This window comes from Mytilus galloprovincialis, chromosome 2 (assembly GCF_965363235.1).
Source record: "Mytilus galloprovincialis chromosome 2, xbMytGall1.hap1.1, whole genome shotgun sequence".
NCBI lineage: Eukaryota > Metazoa > Mollusca > Bivalvia > Mytilida > Mytilidae > Mytilus > Mytilus galloprovincialis.
This window is the reverse complement of record NC_134839.1, coordinates 44,294,158-44,310,231: the sequence shown is the minus strand read 5'-3', so window position 1 is coordinate 44,310,231 and position 16,074 is coordinate 44,294,158. Positions and strand designations below refer to the sequence as shown.

At 34.1% G+C, this 16,074-nt stretch overlaps 1 protein-coding gene across 3 annotated transcripts in view; it reads right to left on the bottom strand.

The window, feature by feature from the left end:
* The window catches only part of LOC143063649 (angiotensin-converting enzyme-like), a 183,554-nt gene that overhangs the window by 59,716 nt on the left and 107,764 nt on the right, over window positions 1-16,074 (bottom strand). The window lies entirely within an intron of this gene.

The window sequence follows — 16,074 nt, the reverse complement described above, 5'->3', positions numbered from 1 at the left end:
CCGCCTGTACAGTGTCTGCTCGTTAACGTAGAACCTCTAGTTTTAGGTGTTTTGTGCTTAAATCTGTGCACACTTACCCCTTTAAAAATAAAGACTAGACAACACTACAATTTAGTCATATTTGGAGACGAAATTTACATCAGCGCCAACGTAGACCATCTTGAAATTTTCAACCATCAACTCAGTTTTCTCCTATTTATCTTTCATTTACTAAATTATCATGGTGGTCTACGTTGGCGTTCATGTCTAAAATTTAGGAAAAATAATACGATTATTAACAATTTTGATAAGATACTAATATAAAACGAAAAATGAAACGGCACGGGTAACGAATTTTTTCCGGGATCAGCTATAGAATATCACGTACGAGTAGCTTTTACGTCGTTGTCAGTCACCAAGACATATCAATCTCTTAAAGATAATATATTGTACGTTTAATAAATCAGGCAAACTGGTGTCCCTTGAAATATGGTGAATTTATTTTCAAATATTTCATTATATTTTACAAATGAATTATATAATAAGGTCTTATATACATTCAAACTCTTTTTGTGATTTGAAACTAATGATTCATTTCCTCAATATGAATATATTTTGCACTTGAAAACTTTCTATGTTACCATCTACTGAAACATAGATTTATATTTATTTATTTCGTATACAACACAGTTAGGTTAATAACCGATCGAGCTAGGAAAGCGATATGGGCGTCTGAAAGTGATAAGAATACTATTTTTTTTTAGAAAAATTCAAGCAAGAAAATAATGCTGTAAAAGAACTTTTAAATGACAAAAGTGATGTCATTAGTGATACTGATGGTATACTATAGATATTGAATATTCTTTTATAAAAATTTATATTCTTGTGTTAAAGTATATAATGTGAAAATGAAAGAATTCATTAGTTCCATTGATGTAAAAACAAATCAAAATGATAAAGACATGTGTGATGCAGAAATATTATATGATGAAATTACTGAAGCTTTGATGGCTATGTCAAAAAACAAAAGTCCTGGTACATATGGGCTTACGACAGAATTTTATTGTAAATTTTATGATTGTTTAAGAAATATATTATGTCATTATAGTATTTATGATGAAAATATTTTGTCAAGGTTAATGAGAGCAGGTGTTTTAAGCTTAATTTACAAGAAAAAAGGTGATAGAAGAACTTTGAAAAAATATAGACCAATATCTTTGTTACAAGTTGACTATAAAATATTGGCCAGAATAATGGCAAAAAGATTTAAAAAGGTATTACCAACTATTATATCAGAAAACCAGACTTGCTGTATTATTGGTAGAGATATTAGTAATAATTTTGCTAATGTAAGAGATATAATAACTTTAGTTGAAAATGATGAACTTGAAGGCTATCTTGTTGATATTGACCAAGAGAAGCTTTTGACAGAGAAAGTCATCAGTATATTTTTAAACCATTAAAGCAATTTGGGTTTGGTGATGGGATAAGGGTGTCCAATTAGTGCCCTTCTTTATGTTTTAGCAGCTGAAACTTTACATTGTAATATTAGGGAAAATGTGAATATATCTGGTATCCAAATAGGACTAGTTTTTGAAATGTATGAAGCCAGCTAAAATAAGGTAAAATAACTGATAATGAAAAAAACGAAACTAATTTGCAAGTTTGCGAAAACTATATTTTATTGTTAGGAGTGTATGTTGGCAAAGACAAAACTTCTTGTGACCATTTAAATTGGAGTGGCAAAGTTAGAAAAATTAAGTCCTTAATACATAAGTGGATGCAGAGGCAATTGACAATACAGGGTAGAGTGAATGTTATTTCTTCATTACTTATGTCTAGAGTATGGTATTCTTTGTTTGTAACATCGATGCCAGATTATGTTTTACGAGATATTAAAACTGCATGTGTTAGTTTTGTGTGGAATAATGGTGCACACTTGGTAAAATATAACACCATCATTGATCAAAAGTGTAATGGAGGTTTACAGTTACCCGATATTGAATCAAAGATGTATGCATTTAGATTAAAAATTTTGGCCAGGTTTTTAGACAAGAATTATAATGCGCTATGGAAGTCAACATTTCAATATTGTATTTCAACATTTTTATATATGAACTTATCAGAAGAAATATTATACATAGAGAATAATACATGGCAAAATCCGTATCATATGCCGTATCATCCTGAGATACCAATATCAGCCAGAGGGCCTTTAGAAACTAAAATATTTTTCGCTCTATACTTATTAATGTCATTTTAAAAGACAAATTGTCAGAGTTTTCTATGTGTTCGGTATAAGAATTGTTTTTATTACTTACCAGTAAACTATGTCAGCATCATATTTGCTATAAAAAGTGGACGGAAGTTTTGAGATTGAAGAGAATGTTCTTTGTAAAGTATGAAAAACGTCATTTTTTTTTATTGGAAACCATCTATATTAATGGATCTAGATTTCAAAAGAGCACATTATTGTATTTTCACTAATTCTAAACTTATGACTATGAAACTTATAAATTACTATGTATGTGATGTATGTGAAAAGGAAGTAGAAAATATCACTCATGAATTTATTTTTATTATGTTCTGGATTAGTAGAATTTCATCTATTTATGCAACAAAAGTTGTCAGTCATTTGATAACGTTGATTCTGACAAAATTGATAAAGGTGTTTGGATCTTTTACTTATAAACGACATGAAAAGAAATGTCGAAAAAAAGTTATTAAACCTTGGTTTGACCAAATATGTTGGGAAAAAAGGCGGTGCTTTCGAATATCAAAAAGAAGATATAAATACAATAAAACATGTTTAAAAAGAGAGGAGATGAAGAATACAGAACGAGAATATAAGAGGCAAATGAACATTTCTATTAACAAGCATAAAAAAGCCATGAGAAAAAAGATGAATGTTTTAAAAAATAGTAATTCTAAAGAATTTTGGAAGATATTGAACTCGTATAAAGAAAAAAAAAGGAATAATATTCCTGTTGATATACTTTTTGAATTTTTCAAAAATTTAAATTCGTCAGATCCTGACGCTGGTGAAGAAATTATTATAGATGAGAATAACGAACTTAATTCACTATTAAACAGTCCTATTACGGAAAATGAAATTTTTAAATGCATCAAAAATCTTAAGAATGGCAAAACTTGTGGTGATGACTTCGTCATTAATGAATATATTAAGAGCACCACTCAGATTTTCATGCCAATCTATGTAAAACTGTTCAATATTGTATTTGATACTGGAAAAGTGCCTGAACTTTGGCTTGTTGGTAATGTTATACCTTTTTATAAAAACAAAGGTGACCAGTCAGATCCACAAAACTACAGACCAATAACTATATTAAGCTGTATGGGTAAACTTTTTACGTCAATTTTGAATTTAAGACTGAGTAACTTTTTGGAAAAATATTTGTTGTTAAATGAAAACCAGTTTGGTTTCAGAAAGGGCTTTTCCACTATAGACAGTATATTTACTCTGCATATTTTATTTGAATTACTGAGACAAAAAAAGAAAAAACTTTTTTGTGCTTTTATTGATTTTGCTAAAGCTTTCGATACAGTTTGGAGATCTGGTCTTTGGTCAAAACTCATTTTACATACAGTGAATGGGAAGATGTATAACACTATATTTAATATGTATAAAAATGTGAAATCACGAATTTTTAGTGATGGGGAATATTCAGACTACTTTCCATGTAATGTAGGTGTAAGACAGGGAGAAAATTTATCTCCCATACTTTTTTCTATTTATTTAAATGATTTAGAAAGCTTTTTTTCAGAACAAAAATGTAAATGGTTTGAAATCTTTATCAGATCAAATAGAGAACGAACTAAGTATGTATTTAAAACTGTTTGTTGTATTGTACGCAGACGACACAGTACTTATGTCAGAAACACAAGCAGATCTACAAAAACAATTAGACGCTTTAAAAGAATATTGTGATACATGGAAATTAAAAGTCAATGTCCCTAAAAGCAAAATAGTATTTTTTTCTAAAGGTAGACCACTACAAAATGTTAGTTTTAAATATGCTGATATTGAGTTAGATATTGTTGAAGAATTTACATATCTTGGTGTATTGTTTTCTAGAACAGGAAGTTTCACAAAAACAAAAAAGGCACAGGCTGATAAAGCAACAAGGGCTATGTACGATATTCTTAAAAAGGGGAGATTACATAATCTGAATATTAAATGTCAACTAGAATTATTTGACAAATTAGTTAAGCCTATATTATTATACGGGTGTGAAGTCTGGGGAATGGGCAACACCTCTGTTATAGAACGTGTTCATCTAAAATTTTGTAAATTACTGCTTAATCTTAAAAAATCAACGCCTGATTATATGATATATGGGGAACTTGGCCGATTCCCACTGGATATTTTTATTAAATTACGTACTATTAATTATTGGGAAAAGCTTGTAACTGGGGAAAATAAGAAACTTCCTGTTATTCTATACAATCTTGTTACTGGTAGTTATAATGGAAATATAGCTTGGTGTAAGAATGTAAAATCTGTGCTTGATAATTGTGGGCTATCAAATATATGGAACACTAAATATTTTATAAGTAAAAACTGGTTGTATGATACTGTTAAATTAAGATTAACTGACCAGTTCAGACAGACATGGTATGCTACTGTACAGAATTCTCCAAAAGCTCTAAATTATAAATTATTAAAAAAAAGTATAAATTTCGAAACCTACTTTGATATTTTAGATGACAAAAATATTGCTTCTTTTTGTAGATTTAGAACGTTGAACACAAAAATTCCTATCGAAATTGGTAGATGGCAAAACATTCAGAGAGAAAATCGTATTTGTACATTGTGCAATTCCGGTGACATTGGCGACGAGTTCCATTATATTTTAGAATGCTCGGCAATAGACGATAGTAGACAACTGCTACTAAAGCATCATTTTATAAACAGACCAAATATTTTAAAATTTCAAGGTCTAATGAATAGTAGCAACCCGTCTGAACAAAACAATCTGTGCAAGTTTATAAGAATTATTATTAAATGCCTAGAATCTCCTGGGTAATCACTTTATGTCTCTATTTTACATTTGTATTTAAAATTTATACTATGTTAATTTATTTGTATATGTCTCTGTACCATTGTACTTTGGTTTATGAGAATAAAGATATATAAGACAAAATTGATAATTTAATGTATGAAGAGGTATCATTAGCGCCAATTTACCTGTACACATATCTTTCATTAATATGGTCCGAGTACACAGTTATTTCGTAGTGCATTTCCTTTAGACAATAAATGGAAATAAAAAAAATCCCACCTGCGCTTTCTCCATAATATTGTTACAATGTGTTGTACTACTTTTGGGACAAATTATATCAAAATTATAGAAAACTTCATCAGCTCTAACTGAAAATATGGACAATTTTATGTGAAGGGAGGCTTGAAATCTTTTGACAGCTTCCGAAATGCTAATTTTTGACCTTTTTCAACTGGACCAAATCACTACTTTACATTATTATTCATGAATCAAATTTTTTTACAGTGTAATTTTATCCCCCTTCTTGCTTCTTGAGGCATAAAACATAAATAAATAAATTTGGAAGGGGTATAAAAAAAATTGACAAGTAACACACTGTCCACAGTAGGGACTATATTCGTAGGGACTATATTCAACGAAAATCAAGGGACGATAACTGTGTACTCGGACCATATCAATGATTTATATTTATTCTTATAATATGTTTGACTTAAAAAGTATTATATGATCGGAGATATTTCACCATTAAGATGAGCATCTGGAGAAAAATGACTTGAAATGCAGTAGACAGTCCATGTACAGAGAGAGAAGAAAACTTATTTGATTTGCTGAATATTTAATACAAGATATGCCAAAAGAGAAGAAAATATAAGCTTTAGTTGATTATGTTTTAGCCACATACGTTGATGACACAGTGCTTTGTTCTCACCATCCGTATGGGCTGAAATTCTATCTACCGCAAGGCGTACTAGTAATGGAGCAGAAGCTAGTATCTTAGAGTGGTATAATCAGACTTTTTAGGCACAAATAAGAAATACTAGCTGGTTTTACTTGTATTGATTTTAAACTCCATTTGCACATAAATCTCAACGTCATAAGTAGCATGACGTTACTATACATACATAGCGGTACCGCGAACGTCTAATGAACACAGTCCTGAACATCCTGGGGGGCCGCGAATGAAAATTTAAGCAATAAATAAAGAAAAAACTTTAAAATGAAATAACTATTGTCTCTCAAATGAAATAAAACTTTAACTTTTAACACTTAAACAGTCTCTATGCTTTACGGAACGGTTGAATCCAACTTTTGATTTTCTCCTTGGCATCAGTTTTTGCTTTTCTGGTTGAAGTAATAGTGTTGTCACTTGAATCACACGGACTATCTGTTGATAAGAGTTCAAGTGGATATAGCTTACTTATTGGTCTAGACGTCGTGCCATTTTTAGTGCGTAAAATAGCAGACCTACAAAGTCCATCTCTCCCATAAACTAACTTAACGATAATCGCTATATTCCACACTGTCCTTGGGGTATCATCATGAATCTGTACAATGTCGCCCACTTTAATGATTTGAGTGTTAATTCCGGTGTTTCTATGTTGTTCCCTAAGTGAAGTGAGGTATTCTCGTCGCCATCTGTTCCAAAAGTCGTGAATAATGCGTTTTTGAACACTAGATTGTCTATTTGCTGTGTAATGTGTTAAGTTTTGTACGTTCTCCTCACTGCTGAAATTAATTGTTCCTGAATACGGTAAAGTTTTAACCCGTCTTCCATAGAGAAGATGAGACGGTGTAAGCGGTTCATCATCGGTAAGGTCCGTTGATACGTGGGTTAACGGACGATCATTTAATATAGCCTCTATCTCGATCACAATTGTCTCTAGCACTCTAAAAGTAACTAGTGCTCGTCCTAACACTTTCTTTATGCAATTCTTGGTCAAGCCGATCAATCGTTCCCACCAACCACCATACCATGGTGCACGCTTCGGAATAAATTTCCACTGAGTTCCATATATGTTGAGTTGTTCCTGAATAGTAGTAGATTTTGTAAGCATTTCAATTTCCTTCGCTGCTGCGGTATATGTTGTACAATTGTCAGACATCATGATTTTTGGTAACGATTTGCGGCTGGTGAATCTCCTAAACGCTAGAATGAATGTTTGTTCTGTAAGGTCTTCAACGATTTCCAAATGCACAGCTCTAGTGTTAGCGCAGGTGAATAGACAAATATATGCTTTACTAATACTGTTGCTTTTTGTTCTCACATTCAATGCTCCTGTGAAGTCGACACCGGTTACGGTAAACGGTGGTGAATCATTAAGTCTGTCGGACGGCAGTGGTGGTGGGTCGGGTGTATGATATGGTCTTCCGGTAATTTTACGGCAAGTAACGCAATTACGGAGTATTGATTTCACACATTGTCGAATCGACGGAATCCAGTAAGACTGGCGAATAAATGTCACTGTACTTTCTAATCCAGAGTGAAAATTCTTTGCGTGTGCATCCATCACAATTAATTTACAAAATCTGTCTTTGTTCGGTATTAGTACTGGAAATTTAGCTGATTCATCAATAGGTGCATTGTTAATTCTCCCGCCACAACGGATAATGTTCATTTTATCCATGTACAATCTAAGTTGCTTCACTAGCGCATTTTTCTCTGATTTGTTGTTTAAACTCTCAATAACATCCGGGTATTTACGCAGTTGCGAATCTCGAATCCATGAAGTCGAAGCAGTCTGAATTTCATTGACACTAAGATTTCCTGTTAGTTTGTCATTATTTCTACAGTTGTTTATGAATCGGTACATGTATGCAGTTATACGCAAAAGTTTTTGGTATGAGCTGTAGCGTTGTATATCCATAATTTTACTTATTCCTTCATAAGATCTGATTTTCTGTTGCGGTTCACTAGTTGATTGTCCTTGCTCAATGGTAGTGCTAAGAATGTGTGATTCTTTATTCTTCCACTGTGGCCAGTTTGATTTGTCAGTGAGCCATTCGGGTCCTTTCATCCAAAGATCCAATTCTAGGAATTTGGTTGCAGTTACTCCTCTCGATAGCATATCTGCCGGATTTGAATCTGTCGGACAGTACTTCCATGTGTATTCTTGCGTAATTTCGTTAATTTCCTTCACTCGATTACTAACGAAAACGGGTAATTGTTTCTCAGTAGTAAGCCAACTTAAAGTTATCTGACTGTCACTCCATAATGTGACGCTTGTAACATCCAAGTGCGATTTCAAATGCTTGACCAGTCTTGCGCCTATCAAAGCTGCACTGAGTTCTAACTTCGGAATTGTTAACTGTTTGAGTGGTGTCACTCGATTCTTTGACATGATAAGTACGGTTTCTTTTCCACTGACTAAATATGCGCATGCTCCATAGGCTTTCAAGCTTGCATCCGTAAACACATGTAATTCTACATTGTCTGATTTTTCTTTGAAATACGGTCTATTAATTTCCAAATGTGAACATTCATTAATATCTTTTAGAACACACTTCCATTCTGTTGTAATTTCAGATGTAAGAGGTTCATCCCAATTTAATCCTTTCTCCCACAAAGTCTGCATAAGCATCTTACTACGCACAGTAACTGGACCAATAAGTCCGAGTGGATCATAGATTTTAGACGATTGTCTTAAAATCTCTCGTTTTGTCATACGTGTATCTTCAATATCGGTGTATTCCGGTTTGGCGAAAGTAAGTGTGTCGTTACAAGTGTTCCATCTCAATCCAAGCACTTTTATGAGTTCATCTTTGTCTAATACGCTGTGTGAATTTGCGCGGTCTCGCAAAAGTTGAGAATTTGAAGCCCATGAGCGCAAGTTAAATCCTGCTCTAATGAATAAGTCTCTTGATGTATCAAAATATTTCAGTAATGCACTCTCTGTAGGAAAACTCGACAGTATATTATCAACATACAAATCGTTCTTTAAAGTGTCAGTATATTCACAACGGTTCTCTCTCAAGTGTTTTTGTAGAACGGAATTCAGTATGAATGGCGATGAAGTGGCTCCAAATAATACAGACTTAAATCGGTAAGTTGATAGTGGAGTTGATGGGTCTGTTGGTGTATCGAACCAAAAGAAACGTGTGACATCTCTATCCTGTGTCTCTAGTCCCACGTTCAAGAACGCCTTCTCTATATCAGTAGTAACGGCAAATTGGTGTAAACGAAATCTTAAAAGAATGCCGACTAAGTCATTTAAATTGGGTGGAGTAGTCATCAAACAATCATTAAGACTAGACGATTCTGGTGTTGCTTTACAACTGCAATCGAATACGACCCTGATTGGTGTTGTTGTTGAATCTTTTCTCACAGCATGATGCGGAATATAGTGTATTTTGCTCTTTTCATCGGCCTCATTAGTAATATCCACTTTCTCTATGAAGCCCCTTTTCTCCTGCTCAGCCATTATTTCTCCATATTTTTCCAGTAGTTTGGGTTCTTTGCTAAGTCTTCTTACTACACTTTCCGTCCTTCGTTGTGCAATGGCTTTATTTGTCGGTAACGTAGGGTGATCCTCTTTCCATGGTAACGTTACAAAATATCTGTTGTCATGGTAACGAATTTGTTTCTCTTCATAAGTCTTTTGAATATCCATCTGTTCTTCTAACTTTGAAGTGTCAATTTTCTCGGTAGCCAGTGACTCTATTTTCCAAAATTTCTCCAAGTCGTACTCATCGGTTTTTGTTGCGATCATCACGTTCATCATTGAAGCTCTCTTGTATCCATCTGTGTCAGAGTTGTGTGAATGTAGCGTTCCAGACAACAGGTATCCGATTTTTGATTGAACAGCTGTCGGTCCTTCGCCTCGGATAATATCATTCTGAACAATTGACCAGAAGTAATCAGCTCCAATTAGAATAGAAATTTCAAAGTTTTCATCTGCTGTTACTGGGTGAGCTAATTTGATTCCTGACAAATATGTAAGTTTTGCTGCTTGGCGTACATAGGTTCTCATCGGTACTGCGATCTCTGGAACGATCAAGACTCGAATCGGAAGTTTACCCTCTGTAGTTATGAGATATACCAATCCTGTACTCAAATGGCGAATTTTAGTACTATTTGCATTGTCTCCAAATCCGGATAGGTTAACGCTTTCAGTTCCAGTAGGTTTGAGTTTCAATTTTTCGGCTAATTCCTCTGTGATAAATGAGCGCTGTGCGCCTTCGTCAAACAATATTTTTGCATCAAGTATTTCATGTTCTGCACTTACTGGGTTAATTGCTGTCTTCAAAAGTACACGATCTGTCGATTGCGAGTGTAAAACAGTGTCTGGTTCCTCCGCGTTGTGTTGAATTGTGCCTACGGTTATATCCCCTGTTGGTTTGTTGTCTTCATTTGTTTTAACATTGTCTTTGCAAATGCTGGTGTGATGACGTTTGTGACACTTGTTGCAAGTTTTTGTAGATTTACATGCGGACAAGCTATGGTGTCCTAGACAGTTAAAGCATAAACGATCTTGTTTCACGATTGACATCCGGCCATTGTAATCAGATACTTTAGTGCAATTAACAGACGAGTGTGGCTCCTTACAGTACGCACAGAGTGGCTTGGGTTTAGTGTTAGTTGCGTTTGTATTCTTGTTACCTCTATTTCGATTACTATAATTTGTATTTGTCAGAAAGGCGGCGGTAGCTGTAGGGTGTTCTAACTGTTCTGAAGTTTTGCCTGCATCCATAATATAAAGTTCATCGAAAATTCCACGGCGTAATTCATTCAGTTGTAAATCTGTAGATCTATATTGTCTGGCAAGATTTCTGCGGATTTCACCGGGTAGTTTGTTCATAATAATGGGCACTAAAAACGCTCCATATGTGTCTTCACTTTGACCTAATGACTCCAATCCTCTAATGTGTATCTCAATTTCATCGTAGTAGTTTTTCATGCTAGATATCGTGTATTTAGGGGCTGGTATATCAACTAGTGCTTGCATATACTTCTGTCTTATTACATGCGATTGTCCATATCTTTCTTGCAGTAAAGAAATAGCTTTCTCATAATTTGCATGTGTAAGCGCAAACCCTGTGACGGTTTTCAATGCCTCATCATGGAGTAGTGACTTCAAATAATTAAATTTCTGAACGTTTCCAAGAGTAGTGTTTTCGTGAACGGATGTCTCGTATGAATCCCAAAATGACTGCCACTGCATAATATTACCATCAAAGGTAGGAAGATTCAATTTGGGCAACTTGTTGTACTCATTTAATCTAGTGTTACTACGTGAAAACTGAGTTTCCGGTACACGGAAGTTTGAATTACATGTATTCTGTTTATTGTATATCTCGGGTTGAGCATAACTTGGTTGATCATGAGCGGGTTGAGCATGAGTGGGCTGAGCAGAGGCGGGTTGAGCAGAGGCGGAATGTGAAGGGTCGCTATAACTGACAAAATCTTTTGCATTTGTACTGAGTGTGGATGTATTGACAAGAATGAGCTTTTGTATTTTCGTTATTTTTCCATCTAATGTGTAAGCATACTCATCTGAATCGACGATCTCGGCTTCTACTTCTCCTTCATCAAGATTTTCTAGAATGTCCTCATTAAGTTTTTGTAGTGTCTCTTGTTTCTTCAACAGATTGTTCACAATTTTAGTTAACTCTTCAGTGTTCACGGGCTCATCTCCGTCGTCTCGGATGTCCTCAAATTTCTTCAAAAGTCGGGAAATAACGCTTCTGTGTCCTGCACGTATAGAACGTAGTTTGGAACTCATCTTGGTCCTACGGCACCAATATCTTAGAGTGGTATAATCAGACTTTTTAGGCACAAATAAGAAATACTAGCTGGTTTTACTTGTATTGATTTTAAACTCCATTTGCACATAAATCTCAACGTCATAAGTAGCATGACGTTACTATACATACATAGCGGTACCGCGAACGTCTAATGAACACAGTCCTGAACAGCTAGCATTCCAAGGGGAATTATAATGAACTGTTTTATGTATTTCATCCTTCAGTGTTTGTCTTTTTGGACAATAAAGTGAAGTTACAAGCTACTACATACATTAGATTATGAAGTACCCATGTAGCAGCAGTAAGAAGAAAGTATGTTTCAGAAAAGGAAACAATTGCCGTGTAAACTGCCGGTTCCAGGTCCGAATAAAGGTGTAGGGAAGTCATTTTTCTTCTAATTGGCGCAATCGTATGTTTTATTTTTGGCGCAAATGATACCATGTAATTTTAAAACAGGTGGCGCAAACGTAGCATTGGAGAAAAAAAAGTTGTGGCGCAAAAAGACGCATTTTTGGCGCAAACGGATCTCTCCCGAGGTATTTATGTTTGGTTCATTTGGATCTATCAAAGGCGTAAATGTCAGTTTTGTCAATTTCATGTTATCTATAGCGAGGTATTGTATCTTCAGGAGAAGGAATTTACTTAAAAAAATAATTAGTAATGTTGATTATTCATTTGTGTTGATTATATATGTCATATAAATTTAACTAAAATGCTAGAATTGTGAAGATTTCAGTAATTTAGCATGTCTTAATGATGCTAGTACCCAAAATATGTGCATTATATTGTCAAAAACAGCCCATATTCATGTAGCAGAAGCATTCTACTTTCCAATAAATAACTAAAAGTTTACATTTTAACATTTTTGTAAAATTGCTCTATTTTGGGGCCAAAAAGGGGTCTTACTGAACCTACTCCTTTGGGGTCCGCCGTCCGTGAACTTTTCACTCTTTGAACTACTCTTTGGGAACCACGTAAAAGGATCAATATATGAATCTGTTATTTTTCTCCATTGTTGAAGCATATGATAAAAAGATCATAACATATCATTTTTCATATCGCATGTATTATCAGCCCTCGAGCCATGCAAAAACAAAAATCAAAATAACACGATATGTAATATATTATAAACATACAATCAATAAAAAAAAACATCAAGTCTAGCTATATTTGAAATTGTAGTAGGATAATGAGAGGAAAACTATAATACCTTCCGAAAAAACGCCGAGGTCTAAGAAAATAGACAAGAGTTTCTTGATATTTCATAATATATTTACAATAACTAACAACTCAGAATATTTACAACAAAAAGTCCAGCTTCCTTCCCTAAAGAGATGCAATCTTGTTTGTCTCTATAAATATGTAACATAGCAAGTGCTGAGAAACGGTCTGAGTCTCATCGTGGTTCTCAAGTAGGTTTTAATTCTGTTCATTGTTCTAAAAGATCAAAGTCTCAAATAGGTGGTGTGTTGTGGACTTTAGAGGAATTGTGGACTTTAACGGTGCCACACGACAGGCAAAACGTACCTATAGAAGAACAGTAGCGGTAGAAATAATAGACAATGACGAGCAAAAATCCAACTGACTATTGGGAAAAAATACGTAAATTAGGACATAGAAGTAACAAATGTATACCACAGGAAGTCGTTGATGATAATGGTAGTATAACTAGATCTGAACAAGAAGTTTTGGAAAGATGGCATTGTGATTTTGAAAATTTATACAATGGTTTGTCGAGTGACGAATTTGATTCAGAACACTATATTCAAGCTAAAGTACACAAAAAACTATTAGAGGAAAATATGGAGGACCCCTCGTATATGCCGAATAATCTTTTAAATGTGAACATATCAAGAAATGAAATAAATTCTATAGTAATGCAAGCGAAACTACGATCTGCAAGTGGATATGACGAAATACCATACGATGTTTTAAAATTTCCTGTAGTTATTGAAATATTAAACAATCTTTTTCAACTGATTTTTGACTCGAGTCTAATTCCGTCCGCCTGGAGAAAATCCATAATTTGTCTTATATTGAAGGATCCGTCGTCAGATGCACGTATTCCGATGAATTACAGAGGAGTCAGTCTATTATTATGTGTAAGCAAACTCTATAGCGGATTTGTTAACAAGAGATTATCAAGTTTTCTCGAGACTGAAAATATTCTTGCAGATGAACAGAATGGGTTCAGGAAAAATAGGTCTTGTGAAGATCATATTTTTACCTTAAAGAGTATTGTGAGAAACAATCCCAACGTCTTTGCGACATTCATTGACTTAAAAACGTGCTTTGATTTCGTTGATAGAGACATGATGTTGTATAAGTTGCGCTTAAATAATATAGACGGCAAAATTTACAATTCAATTAAAAGCATTTATCAGCATACAAGCTCCTGTGTGCATATCAACAATAAGCTGACGAATTGGTTTGACTGTAAATCCGGCGTAAAACAAGGGGATAACGTTTCTCCGACACTTTTCCCTATCTTCATCAACGATCTGGTTAAAGAAGTTAATGATTTGAATTTAGGATTTGATATTAATGGAAGACAGATTTCACTTCTACTTTACGCTGATGATATTGTTATGTTCGCAAAAAGTGAGGATGAACTTCAACAAATGTTAAATGTGATTCGTAGCTGGTGTACACGTTGGAGGGTTCTGATCAACACGGACAAATCTAAGTGCGTGCACTTTCGTAAAGGACGTAAAAAGCAGAGTGAATTTAACTTTTCAATCGGCAATAATGCGTTAAAAACAGTGGACGATTACAAATACTTAGGTGTAGCTTTTAACTGTAAAGTAACTTTAATTTACATACAGAGACTTTGGTTAAAAGGTGCAGGAAAAGCCTTAGGTAAAATTATCTCGAAAATCCATAGTTTAAAGGATTTTGGTTTTCAGTCTTATGAAAAACTTTTTAATTCATGTGTTACTCCAATCCTCGACTACGCATCTGGAATGTGGGGAAATAGGAAGTTCCAATCAATAGACAACGTACAGAACAGAGCAATTCGATATTACTTAGGCCTTCACAGATTTGCACCAAGTCTAGCACTGTATGGGGATACAGGATGGATGCCAAGTCAGTTTCGGCATTGGGTAAACATTATTCGATACTGGAATAGGCTATTATCGTTTGAAGACGACCGATTAACGAAAGTGGTGTTCAATATGGATTATGATCGTTGCACAAACAATTGGTGTAGTGACACTAAAGATATTTTCACTGAACTTAATATGTTACATTATTACGAAAGTAGAACAATGGTGGATTTAAAATCTTTTGAACAAATTGTACGAGCTTATTACAGTGATACATGGAGAGAGTCTTTGATAAATAAACCAAAGCTACGATCTTACTTAAACTTTAAAACAAACTTCGAACTAGAGCACTATGTAAAACTAAATCTTACGAAACACGAGCGATCTGTGCTAGCCCAGTTTAGATGCGGGATACTACCGATCTGTATTGAGACTGGTAGATATATTGGGGAACCAGTAGAAAACAGACTATGTCAATTTTGTAATTCTCAAAATGTTGAAAGTGAGCTACATTTTCTTATAAACTGCACATTTTATAATGATATCAGACAAACTGTTTTTAGCGAGATATTAATGGTGCCTGACTATACGCAACTAGATGAGCAGGGAAAATTAACATTTCTAATGGTGAACCATCCAAGAAAAATAGCTAAATACTTAGCAGCGTCACTTTTCCGTAGAAAACAAACAGTTTACTCTAGTTAACATTCTTAAACTTTTTCACAAACTTTAGATGAATAATATATGAACTTTTACAATCGTTAATTCTTAATCTATAATTATCTGTATATAAATTTAAATTGGCAATTGACACGTGATATTAGAACATTTATATTGAACTAAAAGTAAAAGGTGACTTATTACCGACCGTGCAAGGGCTGTATAACAAGTGAAGGTCGTTAAAAACTTCCATTTGTTGTGGTGACGTATTGGTCCATTGGGCCGGGTGTATTATATATGTAGAATGAAATTCAAAACAGTGTGGCTGTGGCCATTGATTTACACATTAAATTTATTCATTGACTGGGACAATTTAGGTGAACGTTTGTATGTAACGACCACTGCTCACTATGTACTTTTTAAAGACACTTAAACTATGGGGTCACCAAAGGTTCTCATCACCTTAATAAAGTAATTCGAAAAACTAATTAAGGAATGACTGTAACATTGTTTCTGTCTATGAAGCGGGTTATTTAACAGTGTGCACCACATTTTTTTATGTTATTTCGAATAGACAGAAAAAATATTAGTCATTTCTTATAATTTAATTCTAAATTCCATGC